Here is a 16612-nt window from a genome sequence, read left to right as displayed (position 1 = left end):
AAGGCATTTGGTATGCTTTCCTTTATTGGTCAAAGTACTGAGTACAGGAGTTGGGAGGTCATGTTGTGGCTGTACAGGACATTGGTTAGGCCACTGTTGGAATATTGCGTACAATTCTGGTCTCCTCCCTATCGGAAAGATGTTGTGAAACTTGAAAGGGTTCAGAAAAGATTTACAAGGATGTTGCAGGGTTGGAGGATTTAAGCTACAGGGAGAGGCTGAACAGGCTGGGGCTGTTTTCCCTGGAGTGTTGGAGGCTGAGGGGTGACCCTATAGAGGTTTACAAAATCATGAGGGGCATGGATAGGATAAATAGACAAAGTCTTTTCCCTGGGGTCGGGGAGTCCAGAACTAGAGGGCATAGGTTTAGGGTGAGAGAGGAAAGATATAAAAGAGACCTAAGGGGCAACTTTTTCATGCAGAGGGTGGTATGTGTATGAAATGAGTTGTTAGAGGAAGTGGTGGAGGCTGGTACAATTGCAACATTGAAAAAGCATCTGGATGTGTACATAAATAGGATGGGTTTAAAGGGATATGGGCCGGGTGCTGGCAGGTGGAACTAGATTGTGTTGGGATATCTGGTTGGCATGGACAAGTTGGACTGAAGGATCTGTTTCCGTGCTGTACATCTCTATGACACTAAGTGGTTCTTGGAATAAAAGCGGTACTTAGTGCAGTGTGTTGGAAAGATAAAATGTATGTAGAAGTGTTTTTTTTTAGAAAATGGACTGGTGATGAAATATAGTAATAAAGGATGTTAATTTTGAAGTTAAAAATCATTTTTGTGTAAAAGATGTACAAGGATGTTGCCAGGGTTGGAGGGCTTGAGCTATAGGGAGAGGCTGAATAGGCTGGGACTGTTTTCCCTGGAGCGCCTGCGGCTGAGGGGTGACCTTATAAAATCATGAGGGTCATGGATAGGGTAATTAGATATGGTATTTCCCCTGGGATGAGGGAGAACTACAGGGCATAGGTTTAGGGTGAGAGGTGAAAGATTTTAAAAGGGACCTAAAGGGCAACTTTTTCACACAGAGGGTGGTGCGTGTATGGAATGAGCTGCCAGAGGAAGTGGTGGAGGCTGGTACAATTACAGCATTTAAAAGGTATCTGAATGGGTTAGAAGAAAGGTGAGGACTGCAGATGCTGGAGATCAGGGTCGAGAGTGTGGTGCTGCAAAAGCACAGCAGGTTAGGCAGCATCTGAGGAGCAGAAGAATTGACATTTCGGGCATAAGTCCTCCTGATGAAGGGCTTATGCCCGCAATGTCAATTCTCCTGCTCCTTTGGATACTGCCTGACCTGCTGTGTTTTTCTGGCACCACACACTCTCATCTGAACGGGTACATGAGTAGAAAGGGGTTTAGAGGGATATGGGCCAAATGCTGGGAAATGAGACTAGATTGATTTTAGGATATCTGGTCGGCATGGACGAGTTAGACTGAAGGGTCTGTTTCTGTGCTATACATCTCTGACTCTGTACAGACCTCTAATAAAATTGGCTCAAACTAAGTGGTTATAACTATTTCAATCAATCTGTTCAGACATGTTTATGATGCCTCTGGAGCATGTAGGACTTGTACCCAGACCTTTGAACCGAAGGTAATCACTATACCACAAGAGACTTAGTGTTTCATATTGTTTCTGGATTGTCCTGAGTGCAATTCTCTATTTGCACTTCCTAGTGGAGATTGTGGTGTGTCCATTAGAGGGCAATATAAAAGAGTTTTACCAACTTAAATGCTGTCTTTATTAAAACAGAATTTAAAGGGTTAGTGTCGGTACAAAAATACAAGTCTAGTCATAAAATCCAAATGCAAACATATTTTAAACAGCCATACCTCTTGAATTATGCTCTGAATTGTCATGACAGCTACTTTTGAAACCCAAGCAAAATTGAATCTGTTCTAGTTTTGATTTGGAGATGTCTCTGTTGGACTGGGGTGTACAAGGTTAAAAATCACACACCACCAGGTTATAGTTGGAACAGGTTATTTGGAAGCACTAGCTTTCAGAGCGCTGCTCCTTCATCAGGTGGTTGTGGAGAATAAGATTGTAAGACACGGAAATATTAGCAAATTTTGCTAATATTTCCGTGTCTTACAACCTTCTTCTCCACAACTGCCTGATGAAGGAACACGCTCCGAAAGCTAATACTTCCAAATAAACCTGTTGGACGATAACCTGTTGTGTGATTTTTTTTTTTAACCTAGTTTTGTTTGGCATTGTTAACATGTACTTACCATTGTTCATCATTTTAATGTAGGTCCCCTGAAATTGATTCTAAAGCTGTTGATCTGTCATGAACTATTGGTAATAAATAGCCAAAATTTGATTGCATATTGTATTTCTCTCCTGTTCTGTTTCTGCCACTTTTTTATTCCAGCCCCTTTTTCTGAAGTTTGACTCAATGTTTTTAGAAACCAAGATCATAGGTTGAGGCTACAAGTGTGTGTCACTGAAATCTCATACGATGGAAACATTTTAGTATTGCTGTGCTAATACCAAGAGAATATTTCACCAAGACAGCTGCTTTATTGGTTTTAGTATAATACTAAATTTGAGGCAATTATGGGCTCTTCATTATTTAAATAGAAGTTCTAGAAATTGATTTGGAATTTGTAGAATGAAGTGAAAGTGTCATTCTGCCCACCCATCTGTTTTATTGGAAAAATACTGCTTTAAGTCAAATTTGAGTCAAAAAGGAAAATGTAAGATGGAATACAATATTAACAATTTTTAAAGAGAATTGGTATCCACTATATTTTTATTTGAATACAAATAAATGATTTCTCATTAGTGGGTTTGAAGAAATCTGTATCTGTAGTTCACAATACATGAATGTAAATATACTATGAGTTGGCATACACTCATCCTGAATACAGTATTGCATGCTGAAGAAATGAAGAGCAATTTGGAATTCTTCCTTCAATTCAAGCTTTTAGTTCATGCAGCTCTCAACTCCATTTAAAGTAGCTTTGTCAGTGCCCCTGGGTGGTTGACTGATTCCGAAAGGCTGGCGGTTGGGAAGACCATTTTTAATCCCAGTCTTCCTGCCGTAGCTTGGTGTAGCAAATACATAAAATAATTTTAGAAGTGGCACTTTATAACAAAACTAGCATGCCGGTAAAATAATATAAAACACAGCTTAAGGTATTTGTTCAAACAGTCCGCCTTGGTGGATCGGAACTATTCCACATATAACAGAAGGACTTTCTCTAGTTCGTGTGCAAGATCCAGAACTGAGCTGTGAGAGATGGGTTGTGGCCAAAAGGACAAACGTTGCACAGAGAGAAAGCTCCAGCTTATACCAATCTGTTGCAGCATATCTTGGAGTGAGGAGGTCTGCCACATAGCGGGCACACCTCTTAAATTTGTTTATCATATGAGACTTGAGCAACTTAACAGTAAGCCTGGTCTGTGGCACTACAAATTGAAATTGAGATCATGATTTACCTTTTATCAGTTCTTCCACCATCCTGATTTTGTCTACATCTTGAAGAGGTTCTGTGACTTGGATAGCTATTTTCTGGGAACCATGTGTGAAAATAGGTACATGTGTAACCAAGATTTGGTGCTTACAGCAGTGGGTTTGCAAAAAGTGGGTGGTAACTGAAAATTCTACTCTCCTCAACTGGTAGAACCATTCAATGAGGTAGAAAGTGTATTCAGCCTGTGGTTAGGAAGGTAGCATTACATTCGATGTTTTTGTGGTGTGTAGTGCAGTTTGTGAGCTTCTCATCTGCTGTCTATGTTTTAGTTCTCTCGTTCTCCTAGATGGGACTTGGTTCCAGGGCAAAGTTGGTGGTGGAAATGAGAGGTACAGAATTATCACTGTATTACAATTCTTCCTCCAAGCAGCCAAGGAAGTGAATGCTTTATTAGACTGGTATGGTGGGCTTAATTAAACAAAAAGTAGTAATTTGCTGGTGCCTGGGCACTTTGGTTTCCCAAATATAGGAAAGCAGTGAAATTGAGCTACACTAGATCACTCCAGGAGGAGAGTGAGAAAAGGTTCTAGGCCATTAGTCACCTGACTTTTATGGAGAGCATATACCTACTGTAATCATATCAGACAGATACTCTTAATTGATGCAGTGTGAGTTGGAAGCTCTTAAATAGAATAATGGTTTTCTGCATTTAATGGTCATTTGCCTGTCCAGAAAGTATTGTGAAGCACTGAATTACATTTGAATTTTGATTTTTTTTCAAGCTTCAGAAACTGGAAAATTTATAGCTAGGGGTTTTGTTTACAACTAGTATATTGTGATGCTGTTGGAAATGGTGTGGACAGTTATACTAACTTATCCAGCTTCAGGGACACTATGCTTTGGGTCAGATGTCAAAGTCATGGAAAGGCAAAATCTATAAACAGATGTACAAGGCCTTCATGAGAAGAATATGAAGAGTGTTGCTCATAGTCTTCACAATTCAAGATTTTGGTAAGGTAACTAAACAATATTTAATTCTCCTAGTTAATGCATTTATAAAGGATGTTATTTTAATATTGTGAGGACAAAGCAAAATAACCATTTTATGGTGCAGATCCTTAGGAGATGGAATACTGTATCTATCACAAATAGTAGAGTAGATGTGGAGGTGCTAGTATTGGATTGGGGTGGACAAAGTTAAAAATCATCATACAACACCAGGTTTCTAGTCCAATAGGTTTTTTTTTGACTTCCACACTATTGCCGAGCTGCAGTAATGCTTCTATTTTCCCCAGCACCCATGGTGTGTGTGCAGGTGTGAGACACAGTGAAAGACAACAGGTGTACAAATCTTTATTCAATTTCCACCACCAGGAAGAACAGAAACATCAGGGTGGCCAGTGACGAGCAGTGCCCTTCTCAGAGGGCAACGATGCGAGATCAATCCAATAGGTTTAGTTAGAAGTACAAGCTTTTGGGGTATAGCTCCTTTGTTAGGTAGCTACCTGATGAAGGAGCAGCACTGAAAGCTTGTACTCACAAATAAATCTGTTGGTCTATAACCTGGTGTGTGATTTTGAACGAATAGTAGTGGTAGTGAAATGGGATTGATAGTTTTTCTTACAATGTATGTCTTTTTTTTAAAAGGGTACGGGAAAAAAGGACTACTGCGTTCTTTCAGAGGGTTAGTACTGGCCTAATTTACCAAACTGCTTCCTTGTGTGTCGTAAAATTATATCAAACAAGATTAACACACTAGCCAAAGTGCAGGAAAACGGTAGGTACTTGTGGAACCGTTTTAAGTACCACCGAGACACCAACTTCAGGAGATTAGCAAAGGAGAAAATGCGAAAGGGTCAGGTGCAAGAGGACAGTTTATAATAGTTTGATACTCTGTATTTACGCCTTTTATAACTACAAATGCAATTCCTGCCATCTCTTCCCCGCCCCGCCCTCCTTTGTTGATGGCTCTGATAAAATGTAGCTGCAAGCAAACATCAGATTACAGTCTGATAGCAAAACATGGAATCGTCCAGCACATTCCACACTTGGGGGAGGAGTCTATGTTTTAACAATATCTTTCACCAAAAATGCTTTCTGCTTCTGTCTTTCTTTAGTAAGTAATATTAACCATTACAAGTAAGCCCAAACTCCAGATTTTCTCTCTCTAAACCCATGTTCCGACTGAAACGGGAAATTTTAAACTCTGCGGATTACTACACGTTCAAACGCTGCTGCGAATCGCAGCCTGCTCTCCGCCTAAAAAGAATATCTCTCCGCCAAGCCGATATTTATTTATTTTTAAAATCTCAAATTAATGTTCAAAAATAGAATATGAACAGAATAGCCAAAGGTACTCAACATTTGCAACTTCGGATCAAACCCCGGAAGAAGGCAGTCGTGTGCGAGGGATTATTTTCCTTTCTCAGGGTTTCCAAGATGGCCGTTCGCTTCAAGTATTTCTGTTTCCCGACAGGGATTTTATAGATTTTTTTAAAAAAAATAAAATTACGTTAGAAATTAAGCCCCCACTCCTCAGAGAAAAAAATCACGACGATTCCCAATAAACTCACCAAATTATAAAGTGGAGCAAGCGACGATGGAATGAAAGTGAGTGAATTTACAGTTAACTGCATAGAAGCTTTATTATAAATTGTTTCTTTAAAAAGGTGCAAAGAAGGAAGTGAATCTAAAGGTTTAAGTTATTCGTGCTATCGAGCTTTAAATAAAAGCACAGAAAAATATTGGACGGAGTAAAAACTCCAGTGTATGTAAGATGTGTGCAAATAAATCATTTTGTCTTCCGGCTCGGCTTTGCAAACGGTTGGGAGCTGGCCTGTTGTCAGGGGCTATCAGATAATCCGTTAATTTAAAATTTATAAACCCATCTCTAGGAGTTAGCTGTTTTAGCAGACATGATGGAAAACATGCTCGACCGTTTTTGGGGTGCGATTTAGCTCTTGAAATATTAGTTCCTTTTAGAGGTGAGTGTGCGCTCGGGGGATTGAGTTCCTTGTGCAAATCATGGTGGACTGGGACATAAAGGGAGAAATTATTAGATTTAAACACACCTTGTTTGTTCTTTAGATTAGAAAACGCCGAGCTGTATCGCTTAAATCCTGGCTGAGAAGATATCTCATTTTATTTGCCCCCGCCCTTTTGCATGCTTTGCGGTTGACTTCAATGGGACGGTTGTTTTTAAAAAAAATTAAAATCCAGTTGTCGCATCGCGATACCTAAAATGTGGGTGAACATTTGGGTCATTCTTCCGCAAGTTAAGGGACTTTTATTCCCACTCTCTTTGCTGTATTTGATACGTCTTCAACCATGTTTTAGAATCTTCATGGGCAAGTTAATGTATAAAACAATATTTAATAGACTATGATGCCTTGACATTAATACGAGTCAGTAAAAAAACTAAACTATTAGCATTATCGCTTTTGTAAAATATCTGGATGATGAGACTAGGTTTTGACAAGTGTATTTAATAGCATTTGAATTAAATCCGGCCGAAAAGCTTAAGCTCTTTTTAAAATATTTGATTTTTAAAAAAAAAATCCCTTTTTTTTTGCGCAGCACGATCAGATTTTGAAAAGTGGATTAATTGTGGCACTTGCATTCTGAGTATGTTTACCTCGTATCTAATGTAAATAATTCCTTGCCATACCGCGGGTTTATTGAGAAGATTTGATCTGCTTTGGGCGACCTTCCGTTGGCGGAGAAAGAAAAATAACTGGTAAATCGGTTGAAAGGTTGTGATTTGTGAAAGTCCTGAAAGTTTGTCGTTGAGTATTTTGTTTGCAAGTCGGAAGTGGGGGTGGGGGTGTGTCTTCTTGGCCCTGGTCTGAGGCGCTACGTGGTTCACAACTGGAGGCGAACAAAAGGTTCGCTTGAGCACTGTAATTGAAGCCTTTCGGATAATCATGAAAAATGTCGTTTTAAACTGTTTATTTCACAAGATTTCATTTCACACGATTCCAGAATCACAATCAAGTAAGCCCAGAGGCTCAGTACATCAATTTTCGTCCAAAACTAGGAACTGTATTTGAATAAAAGAGCTAGGTTTATTAAATCACTAACGGGCTCAATTTAATTAAAACATACACAGCCCCATTCCCTGACCTATATAAACTGGGGGATTGTATAGAAAATCACTTCATTTAACAGTCTTAAAACAAAGTGAATTCCCGTGAGATTTTTCTTTCTTTTATTAGATCCTGGATTGTAGACACATGCCTAACTGCTTTTAAGAAATTAGTGGTCAAGACCATTTTAAATCTAGAAATATCAAGCTTATGAGACTGGAGAGCTAATAATGTGAAAGCACTTACATTTATAAGAATTTCTTATTTTATTGAAGTCCAACATTTTGAAAAAAAGTACATATACTAATACCACTAACTCATTGTTCAAATCACTCAGATAAAGTAGTTTAATTGAATATGCTGTGACAAATGGACTTGCAAGAAAATCAACACCAAAAATATGATGTGAAGAGCCCTGTTGGAAGTTTAAGGTATAGAAATGGGTTATCTATTAACTCCATTCAAGAGCTCAAAATTGCTATTGGTTTCTGACTCCCTCTCCCCTATCTTGAAATATGATATATGACAAAGTATTCTAACTTTAAATTGAATTTTTCCTGGTGTTACCAGCACTGTGCAAGTGCAGCTTGCTGCCCGCTGCAGAACGCTAAGAAAAATACAAAATGTATTTTCAATAGCACTTAATTGTGTGTGGATAATGAATGGTATGAAGTTAAAAGCTGTCACCCTGATTAACAGAAGTTATACTATTGTTCATAAACAACTTTGAGGTGTACTTTTGGGCTTTATTAACTTTGAATTGTACTCTAGTAATTCACAATATTATTTAGGTACTTTTATATCAGCACTTGTGGTTGCAGATCTTGTGAGAGTAGATGTCATTTTGCTGGCTCCCTGCATTTGCATTCATACAGTGGACTATTCTCAAATGTAGAATCAAGGACCCATATATTTGGGGGCGGATAATTTTTTTCTGAATAAGGGAGCTGGTGCATGTATCTCGAATGTTAAAAGCATCTCATTAATCTGGTGGGACAAATGTCAATGTGTTAAGAACCCTGAGATAAAGACTTATTTTTTAACATCATAAACATTTTACATATTGTAAGTGTGTGCTTTCTTTTTTTTAAGATGTTACCTGAGGAGCATCTTGAGTCATGCCCTCCCCTTCCCTGTCCAGAGAAAGTTCTCTCCTCTCTAGAATATTTAAATTTATACTAGAATATGGTTTTGTCAATCACAACAGCCCTCGTGTTACCTTGCCTAAATGACTTGTCTTTATGTGCATCCAAGTACTGCAGACTATTTGATTATGGCTGAGCTGAATACCATTCTTATCTGATATTCAGTGGCCCTTTGGAGTGCTTCTAGTGTAATCATGGATGAAAACTGAAATCATAGATGAGGGAACCTAGGACCTTTTCTATTCTAGATCACTTAGTGCTGCAATGCTTGTTGCATTTATCCCATTGTCTGAGTCATAGAGATGAACAGCATGGAAACAGACCCTTTGTTCCAAATTGTCCATGCTGACCAGATATCCTAAATTAATTGAGCCCCATTTGCCAGCATCTGGCCTATATCCTTCCTATTCATATACCCATCCCGATGCCTTTTTTTAAATGTTGTAATTGTATCACTTCCTGTAGCAGTTCATTTCATACACGCACCACCTTCTGCGTGACAAAGTTCCCTTTTAAATCTTCCCCTCTCACCTTAAATCTATGCCATCTAGTTTTGGACTCACCCACACTGGGAAAAAAGTCCTTGTCTGTTCACACTATGCATGCCTTTCATGATTTTATAAACCTCTAAAGGGTCACTACTTGGCCTCCGCTCAGGGGTAAATAGCCCCAGCCTATTCAGCCTCTCCTAATAGCTCAAGCCCTCCAACTCTGGTAACATCTTTGTAAATCTTTTCTGAACCCTTTCAAGTTTCACAATGTGTTTACAAGGAAGACCAGAACTGAATTCAGCATTCCAAAAGTGGCCTAACCAATGTCTTACACAGCTGCAACATGATCCCCCAACTCCTATACCCAGTGCACTGACCAATACAGGCAAGCGTACCAAACACCATCTTCACTAATCTGTCTACTTGGGACTTCACTTTCAAGGAACTATGAACCTACATTCTCTTTGTTCAGCAATACTCCACAGGACCTAACCATTAAGTGTATAAGTCCTGCCTTGATTAGCTTTACCAAAATGTAGCACCTCACATTTATCTAATTAAACTCCATCTGCCACTCATCGGCTCTTGGCCCATCTGATTAAGGTCCCATTGTACTCTGAGGTAACCTTCTTGGCTGTCTATTGCACCACCAATTTTAGTGTCATCTGCAAACTTAATATCCATGCCTCCTATATTCATGTCCAAATAATTAACGTAAATGATGAAAAGCAGTGGACCCAGCACTGATCCTTGTGACACACCACTGGTCACAGGTTTCTAGTCTGGAAAGTAACCCTCCACCACCCTCTGACTTTTACTTTATAGCCGAGTTTATATCCAAATGGCTAGTTCTCCCTGTACTTAAAGTAATTATAGGGGCCTAGTTTCTGGAAAGGGAATAGGTAGGCTTGCAAAGCAAAAAGGAGGTGGTAGTATTGCAGGTCATTTACATAAATATGGCTGAAAATTAAGGTCAAAAGAGGGGGGAGATGGTTTTAAAAAAATCATGTCTCGACTCGAATGCATATGATATTTAGAACAAAATAAATGAAGCAAAAGCACAATTATAAGACATACGAGCAAAAGTAGGCCATTCAATCCATCCCGTCTGTTCCACCATTCAGTGAGATCATGGCAGATCTGATCATCCTCAACTCTACTTTCCTACCTTTTCTCCATATTCTCTTCCTGAGTTAAAAATCTGTCTACATCCGCCTTGAAAATGTTTAATGGCCCAGCTTTGACTGTCCTCTGCGGTAAAGGAATTTCCAGATTCCTTACACTCCGAAGAAATTCCTCCTCATCTCGGTCATAAATGTGCAACCCCTTATTCTGAGATTATGCCCTCTGATCCTAAACTGTCCTACAAGGGAAAACAACCTTTGCATGTCATATCCTTGAAACGTTGTGTATATTTCAATAAGGTCACCTCTCATTCTTCCCTATTCCAACAAGTACAAGCCCAATCTATACAACCTCTCCTCAGAAGACAGTTCCTCCATACTTGCTATCAGCCTAATGAACCTTTTCTGGTTCAATGCCAGTATATCTTTCCTTAGATAAAGGGCCTAAACCTGTTCACAGTATTCCAGCTGTGGCCTGACCAGTGTTTTGTATAGTTTTAGCAAAACCTCTTTACTTTTATGTTTCATTCTCTTTGAATGAAAGGCTAACATTCCATTTGCCTTAAACAAAAAAGCGAAATTGCTGGATTCTAGCTTTCACTGCTTTCAAAATTTATTTCCAGTTTTTTTTCTTCCCATTTCTTTATTACTTAAGTTATTGCTTTTGTGCTGAGCTATGAGTGCTGATAACCTTCTGCTATGTAAGCCAAGGGACTTTTTATTCATATGACTGTAACGTAAGTATTGATGGACTAGTCAATGTCAAAAAACACCATAATTGAACAAGATTTTGTCCTTGTCCATTGTCCCCACACACAGATTTCATGTAATCATTACTATTTTGCTATCTCAATCAAAAACATGTGATTTATTTTTCTCTTCATGCTACATGTGCTGAGGCCAATTTGTAGTTATGTGCTTAACGGAGTTAATCAGAAACTAGGTTTTAAACATGGAATGTTCTTGATTTATATGGTTCACCTAACTACAAGCTCACTCGTGGGAGCCTTTCATTGGTTAATTGCTACAGATACACATAGATTGCAATTTTAAAATGTTAAGGGCATTATATTCTTGTCAAAGGCTTGCAATTTGGAACTTCTGTGAAAGTGATCAGCCTGAGGCTATCATCAATGACAGCGGACAATAGAATGAAAATAATCTTGACCCATTCCTTTTGGCTCGGTTGCTACAGGCAGTGTATAACTAGGTATACAGGGTAGAGTGGTTCCAGGTGGTCAAATGCTTCCAAACCTTATCCTTGTGATGTTATCCTTTATGGTCTTTTCCTATTTTGTTTTCTGTTACCTACTCCAGCCTAACAATCCTCAGAACTCTGCATATTACACTTCATGTGCCATGCATTTGCCCACTCACTGAACTTGTGCAAATCATTCTGAAGCATCTCTGCATCTTCCTTACAGTTCACCCTCCCACCCAGTTCTGTGTTGTCTGCAAACTGGGGAAATATTACATGGGCGCTTGTATTTTGACTGGATGACCATTTTTTTTGTGAGTGTTAGTAGGCCACTAGATTACAGGAGATATTTGAGCTAAGTCATATTCAAACACATGATTTCCGAGAGAGAGCTGAGCAACATTGAGGAGTGGGAGCTTTGGTTGAATTTGCTTCCTTTTTTTATCACAGTGATATTGATACAATTGTTTGACAGCTGCCATCACCTTGCTGAGAACAAGTAACAGTGTAAAACTTCAATTGAATTTGGGACTTCCTTTATCTCTTTATGGCACAGACCATTAACAGGCAATATATTACAGAAATGTTTTTTGTGTGATGTTAATGTATTGGTTTGGTGCCAATTTCATGTGAGGCACAATTTCAATAATGCCTTGCTTTATAAAAATAAGTGGGAGCTGACTGTCAAAGTAAAATTTTGTCTTCACAAGAAATCGTCCAGTTGGTTACAAGGTCATTGTAACCCATCTACAGAGGTGGCTACAGGCCAATGGGAAGAATGAGTATTGACTTCACATTTTAGGACTGAAGTGACAGGGGCACAGCTAACATTTTTCTAGAGTGCAACTTGATTGCCACGTTTTTAAAAAAAAAAATTATGTTCTGACAGCAGAGAACATCCTCACCTTAAGTTCAAACTCAGATATGAATAATTTCAGCATAAAGTAATACCCCATCAACTTTCTAATCAAACATTAAGCAAATGTTTGTGATGTTTTAGGAGCTGTTATTGAATTCAATTTGTTTGCAATTTTCTGTTTTCTACTAAAATACTTACTCTGCCACCTAAATTGGTATTGTCATCAAATTGTTAAGTATAATGAAAAGATGAAACCCTGGTGTAGTTCCCTGGGAGATCTCACTTTTTTTTTCTCTCACCCTGTAAATTGAAGCACATATATCCATTGTTCCCTTCATTTGCCTTGGATTGCATGTCCTTTCACTTTTTTTGCTAACAGTCCCTTGAATGGAATTTCATCAGATGCCTTCTGGAGGTTCTTATAAATAACGTCTGTAAACACTCCCTTATTTATCTCACCAGTAACTTGCTCAAAGAAGTTAAACTGTTAGTATGACACAACTTGTCCTTAAATCTATGCTTGCTCTCTCTGATCAATTTACATATGCTGAAGTACTGTCAGTCAGTCTGTTCTTAATTACAGATTCTATTAACCTTTTTAAGCGATATTGTGGTTCCAGGTGGAAGGGGAAGATTAAAAAGATGGATGCCTACAATGTGGGAAAATGCAATAAAAGAACACCAGTAAGCTGATAAATATTTTCTGGTTTTAATCCAAAGTTGGGAAGAAGCATTTTATGATGAATGTACTTTAGGCACTGCTTTTACTACCTAATGTGGTTCTAATCTGTACTGACAAGATCTCAAGTTCATTTTCTGGTCATGCCAATGTAGTGGGTCTCAGTTGGGCAAGCAATCTGAGGTATTAAATAGGCCTGTGAACTATGAGGGAGGACTAATTAGTTGTGGTTGATTCTCAAATGGTAAAGCACTAGATTTGCATTGGCAAATATCTAATAATGGCAAGATTGGGTTTGTTTGTGATGAATAGTTGAATAGCCTATCAGCAGTCACTGTTCAACAAAACACAAAATTGCTTTCATATAACATCTTCTTTTTTAAAACTTTTTGAGGTGCTTTGCAGAAGTATAATCCAATTAAAATTTTACACTGAGCCAATGCAGGTGATGTGTGAGGGCTGACAGGGAGCCATGCATATGCAGATGGGGACAAAAAATGTGGGGATGTACAGCAGTCAGAGCTAGAGGAATGCAGAGTTTTACAAGGGTTGTAGGGCAAGAGGAATCACAGAATCTCTACAGTACGGAAATAAGCCATTTGACCCATTGACTCTGTATTGACCTTCTGAAGAGCATCCCACCCTAACCAAGCCCCCACCCTATTCCCACAACCCCACATATACCGTGGCTAATCCATTGAGCCTTAACATCTTTGGAAATTAAAGGTTAGGAGTTGTGAGGCCATAAACAGAATTAAACATGAGGATGAGCATTTTGAGTTTGAAGAGTTGGGGTTTAGAAGCCAATATAGGTCATAATTCATCATTTGTGACTGATTAAGGCCATTTCAGTGCTATTCTGAGTGGAGATATGGTGTTGTGGAAGGATGGACGCTGATTTGGATGGTGACAACAAGTTGAAGGACTTCGGAAAGGAACAGGCATTTGGCGATGGAACAGTAATTTGCAAGAAGAGGTGGTTGGAGAATGGATTTCTAAAGTGGAGTTAATGATAGAAGGGAGGAAATGGTATTTGAGGAGAATCAAACATTAGTTTGTCCATGGATCAAATTCAGGAAGGCTATATCCCAATGAGAATCTGCATTTGGGTAATGAGAGAAAATTTGAAGGTTGTGAAAAAATCTTTTATGTTCATTTTCTCCTTTTAAAAGTCTGAGGAAAAGATCATACGTAGCAAGCAGGTGTATGTGTGAATGTTCACAGTACCTATTTAAATTTAGAGCTGAATCAGCAGTCAGTTAACAAAACTATTGTGAGCATTTGGAAAACAGTGGTGGCTTGTCCATTCTTCCTCCTGATTTTGTGAAGCTGCCACATAGGGTAGTTAATGAATTCAATACATGGTTAGTTATATTGTATTATGGTCATCAGTCTCCCCAAAATAAATAGATTGGTTTCATGTCATGATGAGATTTGTTTCAAATGTAACCAGTTTGATAAATGAGACCTAAGTGTCTAGTCTGGTCTCTCGATTATAGTGAATAGTATATAAATAAACCAATCTGATCTGCATCTGCTGATAATGAGGGTGACTAACCAACATTCAATGAGCGTAGACAGATCATGATTTTATTTTTAATGAACTATTAACACTGGCAAGAAAGATTGTATTATTTGTCAGAGGCAGTATGGACCTGCCAGAAGATAGAATCCTAGAGCTATACAGCGTGGAGAAAGACCCTTTGGTCCAACTCGTCCATGCTGACCAGATATCCTAAGTAAATTTAGTCACATTTGCCAACATTTGGCCCATGTCAGTCTGAAACCCTTCCTATTCATATACCCATCCAGATGTCTTTTAAATGTTGGAATTATCATGAAAGTGGTCGTGTTCGCAGAGTTAATGAAGCTTAGGGTAGATAAGTCTCTTGGCCCTGATGGAATGGATCCCAGGGTTCTAAAAGAGGTGATGGGCGAAATAGCAAATTCACTTGTTGTAGCTTTCCAAAATTCAGTGGAATCTGGGGCAGTTCCAGCAAATTGGAAAACAGCAAATGTGACACCACTGTTTAAAAAAGAAGGTAGACAAAAGATGGGGAATTATAGACTGGTTAGCTTAAATTCTGTAGTGGTGAAAATGCTTGAATCTATTATCAAGGAAGAAATAGCAAGGCATCTAGATAGAAATTATCCAGTTAGGCAGATGCAGCATGGGTTCATGAAGGGCAGGTCATGTTTAACTAATCTCTTGGAATTCTATGAAGACATTATGAGCACAGTGGACAACAGGAACCCAGTAGATGTGGTGTATCTAGATTTCCAAAAGTCATTCAACAAGGTACCACGCAAAAGGCTGATGCATAAGATAAAGATGTAAGGCGTTGAGTTATGTATTAGCATGGATAGAGATTGGTTAATTAACAGGAAGCAAAGAATGGGGATAAATTCTGGTTGGCAGTCAGTGAGTAGTGGCGTGCCTCAGGGATCAGTGTTGCGACTGCAATTATTTACAATTTACATAGATGATTTGGAGTTGGGGACCACATGTAGTGTGTCAAAATTTGCATATTAAATTAGGATGAGTGGTAGACCAAGATGTGAAAAGGACTGTGAAACTTTGCCAAGGGTCATAGTTTAAGTGAGTGGGCAAAGGTCTGGCAGAACAAGTACAATGCTAATAAATGTGAAGTTATCCATTTTGGTAGAAATAATAGTAAAAAGGACTATTACTTGAATGGTAAGAAATTTCAGCGTGCTGCTGTGCAGAGGGACCTGGGTGTCCTTGTGCATGAATCACAGAAGGTTAGTCTGCTGGTGCAACAGGTAATTAAGAAGGCAAATGGAATTTTGTCCTTCATTGCTAAAGGGATTGAGTTTAAAAGAAAGGAGGTTATGTTGCAGCTGTATAGGATGCTGGTGAGGCCACACATGGACTACTGCGTGCAGTTTTGGTCTCCTTACTTGGGAAATGATATACTGGCACAAGAGGAGGTTCCCTAAGTTGATTCCAGAGTTGAGGGGCTTGAGTTATGAGGAGAGACTGAGTAGACTTGGATTGTATTCATTAGACTTTAGAAGACCTGAGGGGAGGATCTTTTAGAAACATGTAAAATTATGAAGGGAGTAGATAGAAGTAGAGAGAATGTTTCCACGGGTGAAACTAGGACAAGAGGGCATAGCCTGAAAGTTAGGAGGAGCAGATTTAGGACTGAATTGAGAAGGAACAAGTTCATCCAGAGAGGTTGTGAATCTTCACAATTCCCACAGGGAATTGTTTAGTGATTGCGGCTTCCTCAGGAAAGGCTTTCAAGGCTCAGATAATTTTTTGAACAGTGAAGGAATTAAGGGTTGTAGTGAGAGGATGAGTAAGTGCACCCGAGTCCACGAAAAGATCAGCCATGATCTCAATGAATGGTGGAGCAGGCTTGAACTGCTAGATGTCCTACTCCTGCTCCTAGTTTTATGTTCTTATGTTTTTTCTTCTTCAGGCAGCTCATTCCATACATGCATAACCCTCTGCATGAGAAAGTTGCCCCTCGGGTCCCTTTAAAATCCCTTTCCCTGCTCGCCTTTAGTTTTAGACTTCTCAACCTGGGGGAACAGTCCTTATCTATTTACCCTATTCATGCCCCTAATGATTTTG

The 16612-nt window shown here is 39.0% G+C and overlaps 1 protein-coding gene and 1 long non-coding RNA gene across 3 annotated transcripts in view; one reads left to right on the top strand and one right to left on the bottom strand.

Moving 5' to 3' along the window:
• Window positions 1-2805: 2805 nt before the first annotated feature.
• LOC132805783 (uncharacterized) lies at window positions 2806-6602 on the bottom strand. Its single transcript, XR_009640953.1, has 3 exons — window positions 6499-6602; window positions 5790-5889; window positions 2806-3058 (listed from the first exon to the last, which is right to left on the bottom strand). It is a non-coding gene; the product is annotated as an uncharacterized LOC132805783 (long non-coding RNA).
• Window positions 5871-16612, top strand: part of kmt2d (lysine (K)-specific methyltransferase 2D) — a 248665-nt gene continuing 237923 nt past the window's right edge. The window contains exon 1 of one of the 2 annotated variants that reach the window (XM_060821028.1): window positions 5871-6037. The gene's annotated coding sequence lies outside the window, so the exon portion shown is untranslated. Of the gene's footprint in view, window positions 6038-7078; window positions 7164-16612 lie in introns of those variants that run through there. The other variant, XM_060821029.1, reaches the window with a different exon arrangement.

The sequence above is a fragment of the Hemiscyllium ocellatum genome, chromosome X (assembly GCF_020745735.1).
Source record: "Hemiscyllium ocellatum isolate sHemOce1 chromosome X, sHemOce1.pat.X.cur, whole genome shotgun sequence".
In the NCBI taxonomy this organism is placed as follows: domain Eukaryota; kingdom Metazoa; phylum Chordata; class Chondrichthyes; order Orectolobiformes; family Hemiscylliidae; genus Hemiscyllium; species Hemiscyllium ocellatum.
Note: the sequence above shows the minus strand (reverse complement) of the source record. Positions and strands in the feature narration are given on the sequence as shown.